Below are 19,312 nucleotides of genomic sequence, written 5' to 3'. Positions count from 1 at the left end.
GGCCTCATAGGACATCTGCTACATAAGGCCACTCTGCCAAGACTGGGAAATATAGCAGATCTACTTAATACATAGACACAAACACAAAGGGGAAGTAAAAATGAGGAAATAAAGAAATATATTCCCAATGAAAGAATAGGACAAAGCTCCAGAAAAAATAACTAAAATGGAGACAAGCCATCTACCAGATGCTGAGTCTGTGACACTTGCTATAAGGATGCTCAATGAGCATAGGGGAATAACACATTATCTCAGTGAGAACTTTAATTAAGAGATAGGAAAGATAAAAATGAAGGTAGAAAACGTAAAAAAAAACAGTCAGAAATGAATAACGCAGTAAGTGAAATGAAGAATACATTAGAGGGGATCAACAGTAGATTAGATGAAGCTAGTACAAGGGTTAAAAGGCATAAGTAGAATAATCATGAATAATTACAAAGGTAAATTAACAGGCACACACAAACACACAAGTAATGACATAAACATACATGTATAGGGAGTAAAATGGCAGTGATAGTAGAATGTGTTCAAACTTAAGAAACCATCAGCTTAAAATATCTTGCTATAAACATAGCTTGGTACATATGAAGCACATGGTAACCACAAACTAAAAATACAAAAGAAATATATAAGAAATAAAGAGAAAGGGCATATATACCAATGGAATACTACTCAGTCATAAAAAAGAATGAAGTCTTACTATTTATGCCAACATGGATGGACCTAGAGGATATTGTGTTAGGTGAAATAGTTTGGACAGAGAAAGAAAAATACCATATGATTTCACTTATATAGAGAATTGTTTTTTTAAAACATAATAAATGAACAAGAGAGACAGAAGCAAACTCATAGATACAGAGAATAAGCTGATGGTTGCCAGAGGGAAGCAGGGTGTGGGGGCTGAATAGAAAGGAGGAAGAGATTAAGAAGTACAAATGACAGTTACAAAATACTTATGGGGATTTAAAGTACAGCTCAGGGAATATAGTCAATAATATTGTAATAATTATAGGTGGGGACAAGACTTATTGGGGTATTACTTTGTAAGTTATATAAATGTCTAACTTCTATGCTGTACACCTGAAACTAACACAATACTGAATGTCAACTGTAATTGAATTTTTATTTTTATTTTTCCTTATTCTTAGTTTTTTATTGATTTTTCTGATGTTAATAAAATATTAAAATGAATGTCTACATATTATTAATTCACACAAAAATACGTGCACTTATTAACTTGTTTTTCTTTGTTCCTATGGCAGTGATTATATTGAATAAACAGATCAAAGATATTTTATATTTCAGTTATCCTAGTTATAATTTAATATATCATATTAAAGTATTTCAAGTTTGCATTGATACAAACTAAAGGAGGCATAGGCATATGGAATCAGGTACCAACATTATATTGTTGTAGGAGAGGTGATGGTTTGTATTTGACAAAAGAATAGAGAAGAATGTATGCTTGAAAAAATAGAAAATAGGTGACTGCATTTTTTAAATATGTGCAGCTTCAGTTATTAGCATGGAAAATTAGATGCTGTTGCTTTTTGCTATAATCAAAATTTTTAATTTAAAAAATATTAAAAGTCATTCTACAGTAGTGATCATTAGCTGAGTCGAAAATTTCATAGTAGCACTCACAATTTGTGATTCCCTGTCTGAAAAACAGTTGGACTTACGTAATCCTTTCTTTCCTTCACCAAGGTTACCCTATGTTGGGAAATCAACTAGCCAATCATATGCTGCTTTTCTATCCCACCCAACTTCCTGATTTTTCTTCTGAAATTACTGGCTAATTTTAAACACACCCATGTTGGCCACATTTTTACTTCAGTTGGATATTTTACCTTGGTAAGTGTGCTTGCTTACGTAAAATGAATACTGTTTATTTAGTGATCATTACAACCTTCAAAATATTGCTTATTTAATATAAAATCACATATTTATTTAAAAATTCTTGTAGAAATTGCTTTATTTATAAGGGTATGGGATTGTTTTTATATTTTAACATTTTATCTAAAAATGTTTACTTTAAACTTTTTGGGTGCGTATTAAATATATCCTGACCTGTTGAGCAAGATATTTACTTGGAAGAAAGCCTGGAGTTTGCACATAAAAGGCAGTGCTAGTATTTGCAGGGTGAGAAACTGGACTAGGTCACTGAGAACCCACTTCTCCCTAGTTTGCCAGCACTCACTCTCACCACTTAGCAGTGTCTAACACATCCTGGGAACACAGTGTTTGTGTTTATTGTCATTATTAGTCTACTCTGGAACTCTGTGTATTCACCAGGCCAGAAACTTGGAAATTATGCCCAAATCCTCCTACTTCTTTATTTCCTTCACCCAGTGATGTATCCAATCCCACTTCTATTTTTTGACTACACAGTGTGATCTCCCTGCCTCCAGGTTAGCTATCCTAGGTCAGTGTCCCCACAACAGTAGCAGCAGCTACCCAAATGTCTTCTGTAAATGTCTACATCTGATCATATGCCCCATGCGTGCACATGGGTTCTTGTGCTTGAAACCCTTCCTGGCCTCTCTTGCCATCAGGAAAAAGTCTAAATTCCTTATAGGACCCACAGGACCCTACATGATCTGGCCTCTGTCACCACCTCCAGTCTTCTCTCTTGCCATCCCCAGCCCATACTTTATACCCCAGCTTCACTGAAGTGCTTGAAATGTCATGAAGGTTTCATGCTCTCTCTAGCTTGTAAGCCTCAGTAAATCTTCTTGTTGCCTGGAACATTTTTTCCCTGTGTCACCTAGTATACCTGTGTTTGTTCTTATTGTGGAAGACCTATTCCAGGCATAGAGCAGGTGTTTAATTCATGTTCAGAGAGTGAACAAGTGAATAAAAGGAGGATACGTGATGGGTGCATCTCTGTGCAGCTGGAGTGCAGCCTGTTCTGGTCATGTTGCCCATCTACCCTTCCTGCCTGAACAATCAATGCTTAGACAGCACCCCAATAGGGCATCTCGCTTCCTATCCATGTCTTGTCCTCCAGCACAGGTCTGGCTTGCAGAGATACCAACAGCTAACCTGGCCTTCTGCTGTAAGACTAGACTCAGACCATTGCTCCTGCTGGGACTGGGAGGCTGAGCCTCCTGTTATGGATTTGCCTTATCTGGCTCCAGAGCTGCTTTTTGCTCCTCTTTGGAAATCCTGTTCCTTGGTGTCAAATTACCAGACTGTATTGTCTTCAGCCTAAGCCTTTAACTCCTTAAAGATTTTCCTTTCATTTTATTTTTCCAAAAATTATTTATTTATTTATTTTTAGAGAGAGGGAAGGGAGGGAGAGAGAGAGAGAAACATCTATGTGGGGTGGCTTCTCGTGTGCCCCCTACAGAGGACCTGGCCCACAACCCAGGCGTGTGCCCTGACTGGGAATTAAACCAGGAACCCTTTGGTTCACAGGCTGACACTCAATCCACTGAGCCACATCAGCCAGGGCAAAATTTTCCTTTCATAATGAAGACTCAAGGAGATCATGTTTAATTTTGAGAGTAGCAACTTCCCTGCACAAGTCAACCCTATCTGTACAGGGATTCATGCATTCACCCATCCATTCATCCTCTCATTCTCATATTTCTACTCATTCACTCTCTGAACTTGAATTACACACTCACTATATGTCAGAAATAGGGTTGGCCCTCCATAGTAATGACAAACACAGACATGCCCATGATTTGAAATTTTTAATTTCGAATGAGGTGAGTGACATCTTCCTTCTATGATTTAACAACCCCTTAGTGTTGTTTGTTTCATTTTTCCACTGTAATCTCTTTGATGGCAGGAATCATGTTGGGTTTTTTTTTTTATCTTTGTATCTTTAGAAGCAGTATCTGGGACATAGTAGGTGCCCAATAAATAATACTGTGAGTGAAGTGAATGAATATAGGAATGATTGAGCCAGGGTAACTATTTAGTTAAAAATATTTTTTAAATTTTAGAATAGCTGTAGATTTACCAGTTACAAAGATGGTACAGTTTTTGTATATCCCTAACCCAGTTTTTCTTCTTATTAATACCTGACATTACTATGGCACAACATTATGGGATCTCTTCCCTTTCTCTGAATTTTTTTCCACAGTCGCTATAAATTATACCAGAATAAAAACCAATAAATGTTATTTTTAAAAAGAATTCTAATACAATTGGCTATGGTGATTAGAAGTTCACAGAACCATTTAATGTGAAATATTTTGCTTTTATTTCTATGTGAGAAACCAACCTAAGAAAGACCAGAGGTCTGGGGGATGTTGTGCTGCTTTCCAGTTTTGGAAAGTTAACTTTGACTCTGGCAACCAATTCACCTGGACTGGAATATTATCCAGAAATATGAATCCTCACCTGTGCCCACCATCACTCTCTCCTTTCCTCCTCACCTACAGCAGGTCAAGCCTTCGGCTGGTGCTGTGGCTACCACATCAAATGAAGCACAGCACCATTCATCATGTGGTTCACAGCCCCCTGAGTCACTTTGACCATTATGGAGGCAGATGATTTTTTTAAATCTCTTTGATTTGGACTTCAACTACATAGCAATTGTTTAATCATAATCATGTTTCATTATATACACTGCTTATTGGTCCTTGTATGACTCAATTTGTTAGTCTATCTAATCTATAATAATAATGCAATTAATAAGCACTCATCATGAAATAATTATGGCATAATGTAAAATCTATCACCAAGAGCAAAAGTTGACTCTTTTGGGTGGGTGGGTAGTGGTGTTTATTTATTTTTATTGTTTATTTATTATTTAATTAAATTTTCCTTTTTCAATTACACTCAACATACAATATATTAGATTCTGGAGGTGTACAACATAGTTATTCATGTTGTACAACCCTCACCTACCTCCCAACCAGCGACTATCAATTTGTTCTTTGTATCCAAGTTTGTTTCTGTTTGTTTATTTTGTTTTCTACATTCCACATATAAGTGAAACCATATGGCATTTGTTTTTCTCTGACATATTTAACCTAGCATAATACCCTTTAGGTCCATCTGTGCTGTTGCAAATGGCAAGATTTCATTCTTTTTTATGGCTGAGTAATATTTCATTGTACATGTGTACTATTTCTCCATTCATCTATCAGTGGACATTTAGGTTACTTTTATATCTTGGCTATGTAAATAATGCTGCAATAAACATATGGGTGCTTATATCTTTTTGTATTAGTGTTTTGGATTTCTTCAGATACATACCTAGAAGTGGAATTTTTGGGTCATAAGATAGTTCCACTTTTCTTTTTTTGAGGAATTTTTATACTGTTTTCTGTAGTGGCTGCACCAATTTGCGATCTTATCAACAGTTTATGAGGGTTCTCTTTTCTCCATATTCTCACCAACACTTGTTGTCTGGTGATTTTTTTTTGCTTTTTTGGCGGGGTGGGGAGTATTCTATTTTATGTTTTTAAATGTATTTTATTGATTATGCTATTACAGTTGTCCCATTTTTCCCTCTTTATTCCCCTCCATCCTCTACCTCTCCTCCCATCAGCATTCCCCCACTTTAGTTTATTTCCATGATTGTACATATAAGTTCTTTGGCTTCTCCATCTCCTGTACTATTCTTAACCTTCCCCTGTCTGTTTTGTACCTACTGTTTATACCTGCTTATTACCTGTACCTTTTCCTCCATTCTCTCCTCTGCTACTCCCTGCTGATAACCCTCTGTGTAATCTCTACTTCTGTGAATCTGTTCCCCTTCTAATTGTTTGCTTAATTCATTGTTGTTTTTGTTCTTTTAGGTTCAGTTGTTGATAGTTGTGTTTGTCATTTTACTGTCCATATTTTTATCTTCTTCTATTTCTTAGCTAAGTCCCAAATAAGTTTTCAATTTCTTGCTGTTACTCTTCTCCTTCTGGTACCCCTGTGATTCAGATATTGGAATGTTTAAAGATGTCCCAGAGGTTCCTAAGCCTCTTTTTTTTTTTTTTTTTTTGAATTCTTGTTTCTTCATTGTGTTCTGATTTAATGTTTATTTCTTCATTCTGGTCCAAATTGTGGATTTGAGTCCTGGTTTCCTTCCCTCCATTGTTGGTTTCCTGTACATTTTTTAAATTTTCACTTTGCATAGCCTTCACTTTTTCCTCTATTTTGTGACCGTACTCAACCATTTCTTGAGCAACCTGATTACCAGTGTTTTGAACCCTGCTTCTGAAGGGTTGGCTATCTCTTCATTGCTTAGTTGTACTTTTTCTGGTGCTTTGATCTGTTCTTTCATTTGGGCCATATTTTTTTGTCTTGGCGCTTCTGTTACATAGTAAGGGGCAGAGCCTCAGGTATTTGCCACGAGGAGGCAACCCACTTTGCTATGTTGTGGCACTGTACGTGGTGTAGGGGTCTGAAAGGGAACAATGCTGCCTTCTCAGCTCTCTCCTGACTTTCAGTCACTTTCTCTACCCACAAGCAAATTGGGCCCTGCTGGTGCAGATTCCCAGGTGGGAGGTTTTGTGTATGTTCTAGGACCCTGTTCGTCTCTCCAATGAACTCTCCTATGAGGGTGGGAGTTTCTCCTGCTGCCTCAACCCCCACAGTTTTTCAGTCAGAGGTTTTAACGCTTTATTTCCCTTCAGTGAAACCCTGGGTTGCATGGACTCACTCCCCCGTTGTTCCTCCCAGTTTATCTGCATACAATTGTGGGACTGTCTGCTCTGCCAGCCGCTGCCTTGCCTGGTCTGCCAGCTGCTACCTCGCCTGCCAAGGTCCTCCAGCCACCACCTTGGCACCTATCCTCTCCACCCCAGCTGCCTGACTCTGCCCCTCCTACCAGTCTGGATGGATGCTTCTTCTTTAACTCCTTGGTTGTTAGACTTCCGTACAGTTCAATTTTCTGTCAGTTCTGGTGGTTTTTCATTTTTTAATTTGTTGTTGTCCTTCTTTTTGGTTGTATGAGGAGAAAAAGTGTATCTACCTATACCTCCATCTTGGCCAGAGTCATGATTTATTGATAATAGCCATTCTGACAGGTGTGAGGTGATATCTCATCATCATTTTAATTTGCATTTCCCTGATGTGAGGTTGAGCATCTTTTCATATGTCTATTGGCTATCTGTATGCTCTCTTTGGGGAAATGTCTGTAAAGGTCCTCTGTTCTTTTCTTAAAAAATTGGATTGTTTGAAGTTTTTTGGTGTTAAGTTGTATGAGTTCCTTATAAATTTTGCATATTAACCCTTTAGTGGATGTATTATAATCAAGTATCTTGTTCCATTTGGTAGGTTGTCTTTTCATTTTGTTGATGGTTTTCTTCTCTGTGCAACAACTCTTTAGTATGTTGGAGTCCCACTTGTTTGTTTCTTTTGTTTCCCTTCCTCAAGGAGACATATCCAAAAAATATTGCTAAAATGATGTCAAAGAGTTTACTGCGTATATTTTCTTCTAGGAATTTAATGGCTTCAGGTTCTATATTTGTCTTTAATTCATTTTGAGTTTATTCTTTTGCATCTATCTGTTCAGTTTTTCCACCACCCTCTACTAAAGAGACTGTTAATGCCCTCATTGTATATTCTTGCCTCCTTTGTCATATATCAGTGGACTGTGTAGGCATGCATTTATTTCTGGTCTCTGTATTCTGTTCCATTGATCTATGTGTCAGGTTTTTTGTTTGTTTGTTTGTTTGTTTATTTTGTTGCAAGTACTATGCTGTTTTGATTACTGTAGCCGTGCAGTATAGTTTGATATGATATCATGATACCATAATACCTCCAACTTTATTATTTTTTGTGAAGATTGCTTCAGCTATTCAGGGTTTTGTGGCTCCATGTAAATTTTAGGACCGTTTTTGTTATGTGAAAAGCACTGTTGGTATTTTGATAGGGACTGCATTGAATCTGTAAACTGCTTTGAGTAGTAAGAACCTTTTAAGGATATTAATTCTTACTATCCATGAACACAGTATACCTTTCCATTTATTCTGATCTTCTCTGACTTCTTTTTCAATGCCTTTTAGTTTTCTAAATACAGGTTTCTTTTTTTTATCTCCTCAGTTAAATTTATTCCTAGGTACTTTACTCTTTTTTTAATTTCTTTATTTTATTTTATTTTTTATATTTTATTGATTGTGTCATTACAGTTGTTCTATTCCCCCCCTTCTTTCCCCTCCACCCTACCCCCCATCCCCACCATTACCCCCCCTTTAGTTTATGACCATGTGTCTCAAGTTCTTTAGATTCTATATTTCCCATACTATTCTTGCCCCCCATCTATTTTCTATCTACTGTCTATGCTACTTATTTTCTGTACCTTCTCCCCCCTTCTCCTCCTCCCACTACCCTGTTGCTAACCCTCCTTGGGATCTTCCTTTCTATGTTTCCACTCCTGATCTAGCTGTCCTTTTAGTTTGCTTTTGTTTTAGGTGTGGTTCTTAATAACTGTGAGTTTTCTGTCCTTTCACTGTTCATGTTTTTTAACTTCTTTTTCTTAGATAAGTCCCTTTAACATTTAATGTAATAAGGGCTTGGTGATGATGAACTCCTTTAACTTGATCTTGTCTGAGAAGCACTTTATCTGCACTTCCATTCTAAATGAAAGTTTTGCTGGATAGAGCAATCTTGGTTGTAGATCTTTGGATTTCATGACTTGGAATACCTCTTTCCAGCCCCTTCTTGCCTGTAAGGTCTCTTTGGAGAAATCCGCTGACAGTCTGATGGGGACTCCTTTGTAGGTGACTGTCCCCTTAGCTCTTGCTGCTTCTAGGATTCTCTCCTTCATTTTAATCTTGGCTAATGTAATTATGATGTGCCTTGGTGTGTTTCTTCTTGAGTCCAACTTCTTTGGAACTCTCTGAGCTTCCTGGATTTCCTGGAAGTCTATTGCCTTTGCCAGATTGTGGAAATTCTCCTTTATTATTTGTTCAAATAAGTTTTCCACTGGTGGCTGTTCCTTTCCCCCTTCTGGTACCCCTATAATTCGGATGTTGGAGTGTTTAAAGATGTCCTTACTCTTTTTAACACAATTGTAAATGCAATTTTTAAAAAATCTCTTAAAGTTTTTTATTGGTATATAAAAATGCAATTGATTTCTAAATGTTGATTTTGTATCATGCTACTTTACAAAATTTATTTATCAGTTCTAGTAGTTTATTGGCGGAATCTTTCAAAATCTCTATATATTGTATCGTGTCATCTGCAAATAATGACAGTTTTACTTCTTTCAATTTGGATATCTTTTATTTCTTCCTTTGTGTGATTTCTATGACCAGGAGTTATAATACTGTGTTGAATGAAAGTGGGCATTCTTGTGTTGTTTCTGATCTTAAAGGAAAAGCTTTTAGCTTTTTCCCTTTGAGTAAGCTGTTAGTTGTAGGAATGTAAGTTGATTCTTGACAATAACCTAATAATAGGCCACTTTCCTTCCTATTTCACTCATCATCATGCCTCCACCCAGACTAATCATAATCCTGAGTTCATTAATCTCTTATTTTGCTTTTTTTTCTCAGGGAAAATTTTAAATAACATAAAACTAACCATTTAAAGTATACATTCCAGTGACATTTTAGTACATAGGCAATGCTGTACAACTATCACTTCAAACATTTTCATCACTCCTCTCATCAGTCATTCTCCATTTCTCCTTTGCCTCAGAAACACTTACCTTTTCTGTCTCTACGGATTTGCCTTCAGTGAGCATTCTATATAAATGAAAACATATAGTATGTGGCCTTTTATATCTGGTTTATTTCACTTAACACATTGTTTTGAAGTTCATCATGTGTCAGTATGTCATTCCTTTTATGGCTGAATAATATTCCATTGTATGAATATTTTGCTTACCCAGTTGTCTGTTCATACTTATTTAGCCTACCACTTTGGTTATTGTGAACAGTACTGCTATAAACATTTATGTAAAAATTTTGTTTGAACACTTTTTATTTTCTCTTGGATGTATAACTAGGAGTTATAAATAGGTCATAAATTCTATATTTAACTTATTGAAGGACTGCTGGGCTGTTTTCTATAATGACTGCAACATTTAATATTCCCTGTAGTAATATATGAGGGTTCCAATATTTTCTACATCCTCATGACCACTTGTTATTTTCCTTTTATTATAGCTGTCATCATCATTGTGAAGTGTATGCGGTTTTGATCTGCATTTTCCTAATGACTAATGATGTTGATCATCTTTTTATGTACTTGTATACCTTCTTGGAGAAGTATCTGTTCAAGTTCTTTGCCAATTTTTCTTCCTTTCTTTTACTTGCTTTTCTTCTTTCTTCCTCCCATTTTACCTTCCTCCCTTCCTGCCTTCTTTCCTCTCTCTCTCTCTCTCTCTCTCTTTTCTTTCTTACTCTTCTGTTGTTCTTTTTGTTGAAGTGTAAGAGTCCTTTATATATTCTTGATTCTGAATCCTTCTCTGATATATAATTTTCAAGTATTTTCTCATTCTCTAGGTCACCTTTATTTTTTATAGTGTCCTATAGTGCACAAAGTATTTAATTTTGATAAGGTATAATTAATTATTTTTTCTTTGGTTGCTTGGGCTTTGGGTATCATACCTACACCTGATTGACATGTCCAAGGTCATGAAGATTTATTCATGTTTTAGTCTAAGATTTTAGCTCTTTAATTTAGATCTTTCATCTATTTTGAATTAATTTTTGTATATGGTGTGAGGTGGAATTTAACTTCATTCTTTTGCAACTGGATATTCAGTTGTCTCAGCACCATTTGTTGAAGTGTTCTTTCATCATTTAATGGTTTCGGCACCCTGTCAAAAATCAATTGAGCATAGACCTGTGAATTTATTTCTGGACTCTCAATTCAATCCTAGTAGTCTATATATCTACCTATATGCCAATACCATGTAATATTTTGATTGCTGTAGCATTGTAGTAAGTTTTGAAATTGGAAAGAGTGAGTCCTTCAACTTTTGCTTTTTCAAGATTGTTTTGGCTATTTGAGGTCCCTTGCAACTCCATGTTAATTTTAAAATATGTTTTTTACATTTCTGCAAAAGGGGCCACTGAGATTTTTAGAGATTGCATTGAATCTGTAGATTACTTTTGGTAGGATTGCCATCTTACAGTGTCATCTTCCAGTTCATGAATATGGGATATCTTTCCATTTACTTACATTTTCTTTAATTTCTCTTAGCATTTTTTATAGTTGTCATTGTACAAGTCTTCAGCCTATTTTATTTTTTTATTCTATTATGAATAAAAATGTAATTTTTTTGTTTTCACATTGTTCATTGCTAGTGTATGGAATACAACTTATTTTGTGTGTTGGTTATGTATCGTGAAATTTTGTTGAATTAGTTTATAAGTTCTTATTGTTGGATTTCTGTTTTGTATGTGGATTCCTTAGAAATTTATATCTACAAGATTATGTTATCTGCAAATAAAGGTGGTTTTACTTTTTTTTTCTAATTTCAGAGCCTTTTATTTCCTTTTTTTTTTTTTGCTCATGGGCTCTGACTGGAACTTCTAGTACAATGTTGAACAGACATGGTAAAAGTGGGCATCCTTGTCTTGTTTCTGATCTTGGGGAGAGAGCTTTTAGTTACTCACCATTGAGTGTAATGTTAGCTATAGGTTTTTCATAAGTGCCTTTAATCATGTTGGGGAAGTTGTTTTTTCCTTTTAGTTTGTTTAGTGTTTATATCATGAAAGAGTTAGATTTTTCAAATGCTTTTTCTACATCAAATGTGATGTGATTGTGCAATTTTCCCCTTTGTTGCACCAATATGCTATATTGATTTTCATATTTTTAATATATTTTTATTTAATTGTTCAAGTACAGTTTTCTGACTTTTACTCCCATCCCAGCCAACCCCCCCAGCCCTCCCCACTTCCCTCCCATTTCCATCCCCTCCTAGTTTTTGTTCATGTGTCTTTTATACCTTTTCCTGTAAACCCTTCCCTTTTCCCCCTGAAATTCCCTCCCCTCTCCCCTCTGGTCAGCCTGTTCTTTATTTCAGTGTCTTTGGTTATATCTTGCTAGTTTGATTATTTTGTTGTTTAGGTTCCTGTTAAAGGTGTGATCATATGGTATTTGTCTTTCACTGCCTGGCTTCTTTTGCTTAGCATAATGCTTTCCAGTTCCATCCATGCTGTCACAAAGGGTAGCAGCTCCTTCTTTCTTTGTGCTGCATAGAATTCCATTGTGTAAATGTACCACAATTTTTCGATCCATTCATTTACTGATGGGCACCTAGATTGCTTCCAACACTTGGCCGTTGTAAATTGTGCTACTATGAACATTGTGGTGCATATATTCTTTTGGACTGGTGTTTCAGGGTTCTTAAGATATAATCCTAGCTGTGGAATTGCTGGGTCAAAAGGCAGATCCATTTTTACATTTCTTAGAAAATTCCATACGGTTTTCCATAGTGTTTGTACCAGTCTGCAATCCCACCAGTGGTGCACTAGGGTTCCCTTTTCTCCACAACCTCTCCAACACTTGTGGTTTGTTGCTTTGTTTATAATGGCCATTTTGACTGGTGTAAAGTGGTATCTCATTGTGGTTTTAATTTGCATCTCTCTGATACCTAGCAATACTGAGCATCTTTTCATGTGTCTCTGGGTCCTCTGTATTTCCTCCCTGAAGAAGTGTTTGATTTTCATATTTTTAACACCCTTGCATTCCTCAGATAAATCTTCTTTTGTCATGGTGTATAAAAATTTTGCTAGAATATTTTTTGCTCATATTTTGTTGCAGGCTTTTTCTTGTAGAGTCATAGGGAATATTGGGCTATAATTTTCTTTTATTCTTATGTATTTGGCTTTGGTTTTAGTGTAATGTTGGAGAAATAGAATAAGTTAGTAAGTGTTGCCTCCTCTTTCATCTTTTGGAAAAGTTTGAGAAAGATTGGTGTTTATTCTTCTTTAATAATTGGGAAAAATTTTATCAGTGAAGCTATCTGTTCCTAGGTTTTTCTTCATTGTAAGGTTTTTGATGGCTGATTCATTCTCTTGATTGCTATAGGTCTTTCATATTTCTGTTTCTTCTTGATTCAATGTTTATAGTTTGTATGTTTTTAGAATTTTGTTGATTTCATCCAGGTTATCTAAGTGGCATACAATTATCTATAACATTCTCTTCTAATCATTTTTATTTCTGTAAGTTCTGTAGTAATGTCACTACTTTTATTTCTGGTTTTAATAATTTGTCTTCTCTCTTTGGTATCTTTTTTTCATTGAGCCAAACATTTATCAGTTTCATTGAGTTTTTTGAAGAACCAACTTTTTATTTTGTTGATTATTTTGTTTTTCTCATCTGTATTTCACTTATCTCTGCCCTAATTTTTATTGTTTTCTTCTGCTAACTTTGGGTTTAACGTGCTTTTCCTTTTCTTGGTTATTAAGGCATAAAATTAAGTTAATGACTTGGAATTTTTTAATATAAGCATTTATAGCTATAATTTTCCCTTTTTGCACTGCTTTTGCTGCATGCCATAAGTTTTGGTATGATTTGTTTTAAGTTTCCTTCATCTCAGAGTATTTTCTAATTTCCCTTGTAATTTCTTTTCAGTCCACTTTTGTCCAAGATTATGTAGGTAATTTCCCCCTATTTGTAAATTATGCAGTTTTTCTTTTGTTACTGATTTCTAACTTTGTTTCATTGCAAAAAAGATGCTTTGTATAATTTTAATCTTTTCAAACTTACTAAGAGTTGTTTTGTCACATAATATATAGTCTATCATAAAAAGTCTTCCATGTGCTTATGAGAAGAGTATATATTTTGTTGTTGGGTGGAGTTTTCATCAGTTAGTGCTCATCTATAATGTTGCTCAGGTCCTCTATTTCTTTATTGGTTTTCTGTACAATTTACTTATACATTATTGAATATGAGATATTGATCTCTTAAATACTGCTACTTTGGTTAGAATTTTTTATCAACAGTTTATTTTTTCCTCCAACACTTTAAATATGCTATTCCATTGTCTTCTGGGTATGTTGGGGTGGGAGAGAAGGCCCCAGTGGGTGCCTAAATCAAATGTGAGATGACAAGGATGGGTGCAAAGGTGACTAGCTGTGGACATGGAAATGAAGGGGGAGAATTCCAAGGCACTATTGTGGGAAATTTTATATTGATAATACAGGACTAGGAATTGAAATAACCTCCAGGTTTTCAAGCCTTAGAAGTTAGGAGTATATGTGTTTGGGGGAAGGGATGATTTTATTTTATTTAATTTTAAAAATTTTTGTTTATTTATTTTTAGAAAGAGGAGAAGGGAGAGAGAAGGAGAGGGAGAGAAACATTGATGTGGGAGAGAAACATCAATTGGTTGTCTATTGTACATTCCCTGACTGGGGCACCAAACCCACAACCTAGACATGTGTTCTGAACTGGAATCGAATCAACAACCCTTTGCTTTGTAGACCAATGCCCAATCAACTGAACCACAGCCATCAGGGCAGAAGGGATGATTTCAATAAGAAAAGTTTTGAAAAATGACAATGTGTGTATGGATTTTTAAAAATTATTTTATTTATTTATTTCCAGAGAGAGGGAAAGGGAAGGAGAAAGACAAGGAGAGAAACATTAATGTGTGGTTGCCTTTTATGTGTCCCTCCACTGGGAACTGGCCTGCAACCCAGGCATGTGCCCTGACTGGGAATCGAACCGCAATCCTTTGCTTCACAGGCCCGTGCTCAATCCACTGAGCTATACCAGCCAGGTGTGTATGGATTTTTTTTAAGCTGTAATCAGCAACTAGGTTTAAGCACCACAGGGTGGAGCAGAGTAATTTCTGTGGGTGGAGGTATAGCTTCCTCTGAGGCTGATGCAATTCAGAGAGGGGTGCTGTGCTTGAGAGAGATGACTCCTGTTGTATGGGGGATGACTCCTCTTGTATGGGGAATGACACAGCACAGGGATCCTGGTGGCTGTTCCTTCAGTTCTCTCCCCAGAGCCACTCACCCCAGGCTCTCCTCAAGTGTCTGTAGTCCACTCTGCCCTCCCTTTGCTGGAGCCCAGGATAAATGGTTGCAAATGAAATTTTGTGCATTGGCCCTTTAAGAGGCTCTGCATCTCCAGCCGTCTCTCCCTGGTAGACAGAAACCTTGATGCTTTTCACAGCTGGATATTACCTGAGTTCCTTTTTAGCTCTGATGCTAGGGATCCCAGCTTGGAATTTAGACACCACATGTCTCAGGGGGAACCCCTGGCAGCTGAAATATCCTTCTGTAACTTCAGGTGCCGCCCATGGGAGCCCCTCCCATTTCCTCTGCACTCCCTACCAGTCCCATTGTGATGAAGTGTTCTCTTTTGTCTGTCTGTGGTTATAAGGCTTCTCTCCAATTAGTGGTCAGATGGTTATTCTGGATGATCTCTCTTCAAATTTAGTTGTAATTCCAGATTGGTTCAGGGAGGAGGTTAGTGTAGCTTCCACTTACTCCTCCGCCATCTTGGATTTGTATTTTATTATATGAACATCTCAGAGCCTGTTCCTCTTCAGTTTACTTTGGGATCAAGGCAGGAGTTTTAACTCTTGTCTCTAATTTTGGAACCTTCTTTCATTAATCCAGTTTGGATTTTTCTGTCAGGCAGAAACTCCCATTTTATTGCCTCTGAAGAGTTACTTACCACTATGTCCCAGCTCCTGGCTTGTTTGGCTTTCCAGCCCTCCTCCAGCCTGGTCTCTGAGCCTTCCTGTCTCCCTGCTGCCTTTTAAGATCCTATAAGTCCTGCTATCTCCACCTCTGTCCCCTGCAACGATTAAAAAAAAAAGATCCTGTAATTCCTTTTGGTGCAGCTCAGGTTCTGCTTTTTCCATGAAGCCTTTCCACATTTCTTTATTCTTTTTCAGAGTAGCTATTGCATACAAGGTACTTATTTGGACTTTTTACTGAATGAAGATGACATATTTCTGAAATTACCTAAAATTTTAAAAATATACGTCTGAATCAATTTTAGATTCCTTTCATAAATAAGTAATTCATGTTCCAAGATAACCTATGGGGGAAAGGTTTGTGCTTAAATTAATGAGGGCAAAGAAATAAATCATCTTGATAATGTTCCATGTGGTTATAATGCCATTTAGGTTAGGGGAGCTTCTTGCCGAAGTTTAGAAATGTTTGCATTTAAACAGTATTTGAATTGGATGCACACTCCACTTCTGCCCAAGTTTTAGGTAATCAAAACTACCCTTTTTTCTGCCTGTGGCACAGCTATCAGGCATGGCAGTGCAGGGGCCAGAGAAGGACATTACATGGCTAGGTGTTTTCCACTATTTCTGCTACCTCATGGTATTACCTGAGATCAGGTGTCCTCAGATTTTCTTCATGAAACCACTCGGTGTGGCTTACATACACTGCTTATTGGCAACGTGGTCTTCCCTCTGGTATTTTACATTCAGAGATTCATCAGTATAAATCTGGCTAGAAATCAGATTTGTTGTCAAAGCCAAGGTTCCTCAGAAGCTACTTAGCAAAGATTCAGAGTTGAAGGTTGTTGGGAAAGTGAAATCAACTGCAGGCCTTTGACACATTGAATTGGATTTTGGTCATTAGTGGGGCTGGTGGGGTGGGCGGGGGTGCAGTAGGACAATTCATGCATAAGGGAGAACAAGTCAGCCTGTGCATAAGGAAAACTTTAATTTAAGTTTATGATAACCAAATAGGGCTACTAAGTCCTTGTGAGTTCAACTCTAAATAAGTACATCTTTGCCAAGATCTGGCAATTCTTTTTGAAAGGAGCAAATTGAAGCTGCGATTTTAACTCTTGGTTGAAGTATTTCTTCCTTTTCTCCTATTTCTTTTATGTAACTGGTAAAACTTTATCACAAAATGGAAATATTTGTGCTAATTCAGTGTTTCCAGGGCCTTGCATTTTATCTTTTGCAACAGTGTGCCAATGACTAAATATCTTCACTGCAGCAGTATGGTAATATTAAACAGAGGAGTTGAAAATAGCCATCAGAGGATGAATTGGTTAATATAGGAATGGCCAAAAAGTTTGTTTACTTTTTAAGGTGAGATGACTATAGTGGTGCTTAGTTGTCTTTAACTTCATCCAAAACAATTTTGTTAGATTGTATTGTGAGAGCTGTCACATCAGAGTGCATTAAAAAAACTTATTAAAATTGGTGAATTTTTGTACAGCCATTTTAATATTGAAGATGGAAGAAAATACACAATGTTTTTGGTGTATTATGCCTTATTATTTCAAGAAAGGTAATAACATGACTGAAATGCAAAAAATGATCTGTGCAGTGTATGAAGAAGGTGCTATAACTGATCGAATGTGTCAAAAGTGGTTTGTGGAGTTTCTTGGTATTATTGCTATTTTGACCAAATAATTCTTTGCTGTGAGACTGTCTTATGCATTGGAAGATATTTAGTAGCACCCCTGGCCTCTGCCCACTAAACGCCAATAGTGGAGATAGCCAACATACTCAAAACATCCAAATTAATAAAGTTATTGATGAACATTTAAAATGTATCTTTTATTTTACAGAAAAAACTAAATTGACTTTTTGGCCAACCCAGTACATCCTATTGTAGGATATTGTTCAAATGCTAAGACATGAAGTCTCTCTATGTATAGAAAGGTGAAGAGGATCACAGTATTTGAGGGGGGCAAGATACAAAACAACATATTGTGCTTTGATTTATTGTGCTTCATAGTATGTTGTATGTTTTACAAATTGAAGGCAAGACCCTCTACCAGCAAAAAGATTATGATACACTTTATTGCAATACTCACTTTATTGTGGCAGTACTGGGTGATCTGGAACTGAACCTATAGTATCTCCGAGGTTTGCCTATATACGATGTCCTATTTTTGCTCAGAAAAAAAATACTATGTACTAGTATACAGAAGATACTTAGTAATAATATTAGGTAATATTTATCAGACTCTTACTGTGTATAGCACTATGCTCATTACCCACCCAAATGATGTAATTTAGTTCTCACAACACTTATGAGTTAGGTAATTGTTTAATTGTTTTATAGATGATGAAACAGCAGCCTGGAAAAGTTATGAAGCCTGCCCAGGGTACATAGTAGGTTAGAAGCAAAACTGGGATCCAGCCTGAAGCCTGCACTCCCAGCACCATACTTGATGTGCTTCTTGTTAACATTTGTCTGCTGAAGGATTTATAAGGTGGTCTAACATTTATGTAGTAGAGGCGTCATGTAAGACTTGTACATGAGATTGGTACTGAACCAGGTGTCTTCCAGATCCTTCCCTCACTCTGAATTGGTGTCTGGCTGCAGAAGCCTTTTGAAAGTGTCACTTTTCTGTACAGAACATGCCCCCGCCGAGTGCCTCCCCACCCCATGATGCTATTATTCATTTCGGAATTCAGAGGGCAGTTAGGCTGCTTTATTTTCAGACTTCTTGCTACCTTGATGAGTACTGGATACTTAAACTTCATCTTGCTCTTAAAACATACCTATAACATAATGGCTACAGTCTTAACTGCTAGGATTACCTCAGTCTGTAGTTCACATTAAACATTAGCTCATATTGCCTCCAGGTTTGGAACCAATGTACCCAGAAGAAATTTACAAAGGGACAGCAATGTTGAAATAGTTTAGTGCAAACAGGGGAATTTCTGTGTGCCGACCCAGGACCAAGCTATATTGTCTAAAGTCCCTGTTCGATTCCTCATTTTTCCATTTCATCTTGGCGCCTTTTCCTCTCTGAACTTTCAGCAGTCTGTGCCTGAGCATTCCAGCTCATTCATTGTTAAATGCTTCAGATTAAGTACATATATGTAAAGTGTCTTACTTTATCTCTGAAGAGGTCGCTTCAATGTGGCTTTCATTGCTGCTGCTGCTGATCAGTTGACAAAACTCAAGAACTAGAGCCCCAGAAAAAAAATGTAATGTTCATATTAGAAGTACAGAGAGGATTTGGTCACCAGCATTGTTAGTTGGGATTATTACATCCTATAGTTTTTGCTTCCCACAGTCCACCCTTTGATGCATCAAGTTTTGGGTGATTACTTTTCATTGCTTTCTAGTGATTCCTCCACCCATTATCATTTTCTGTGATCTCAATTCCCTATTGTCCTTGGGCCTGAGGATGCAGATAGATCTGAGAGTGGGAGAGAGTGGAGAAATGCTGTCATTTAGTGCACAAACTGGTTAAAGATATAATCCTGTTTATTGTGGTTTTTTGGTCAAAGCAAAAATAATGCAAGAGTTATGTGAGCAGGATGTTTATCAAGTATATAGAGCTGAATATGTAGATCTTTAATTTATCATCTGGATACTTTGGGGAACTAACTGGCATTTCCCCTCAAGAGTTCTTTCCAAAAAAACACATTGTTTTATTTTAAAAAGCTCAGATGCTTTTTAAACATCTTCCTTCTTATTGTGATTGACAGCATTGTAGAGAA

Source organism: Artibeus jamaicensis, unplaced genomic scaffold, assembly GCF_021234435.1.
Source record: "Artibeus jamaicensis isolate MK-2021 breed Jamaican fruit bat unplaced genomic scaffold, CSHL_Jam_final contig_332, whole genome shotgun sequence".
Taxonomy (NCBI): Eukaryota; Metazoa; Chordata; class Mammalia; order Chiroptera; family Phyllostomidae; genus Artibeus; species Artibeus jamaicensis.
This window is presented reverse-complemented; position numbering follows the sequence as displayed.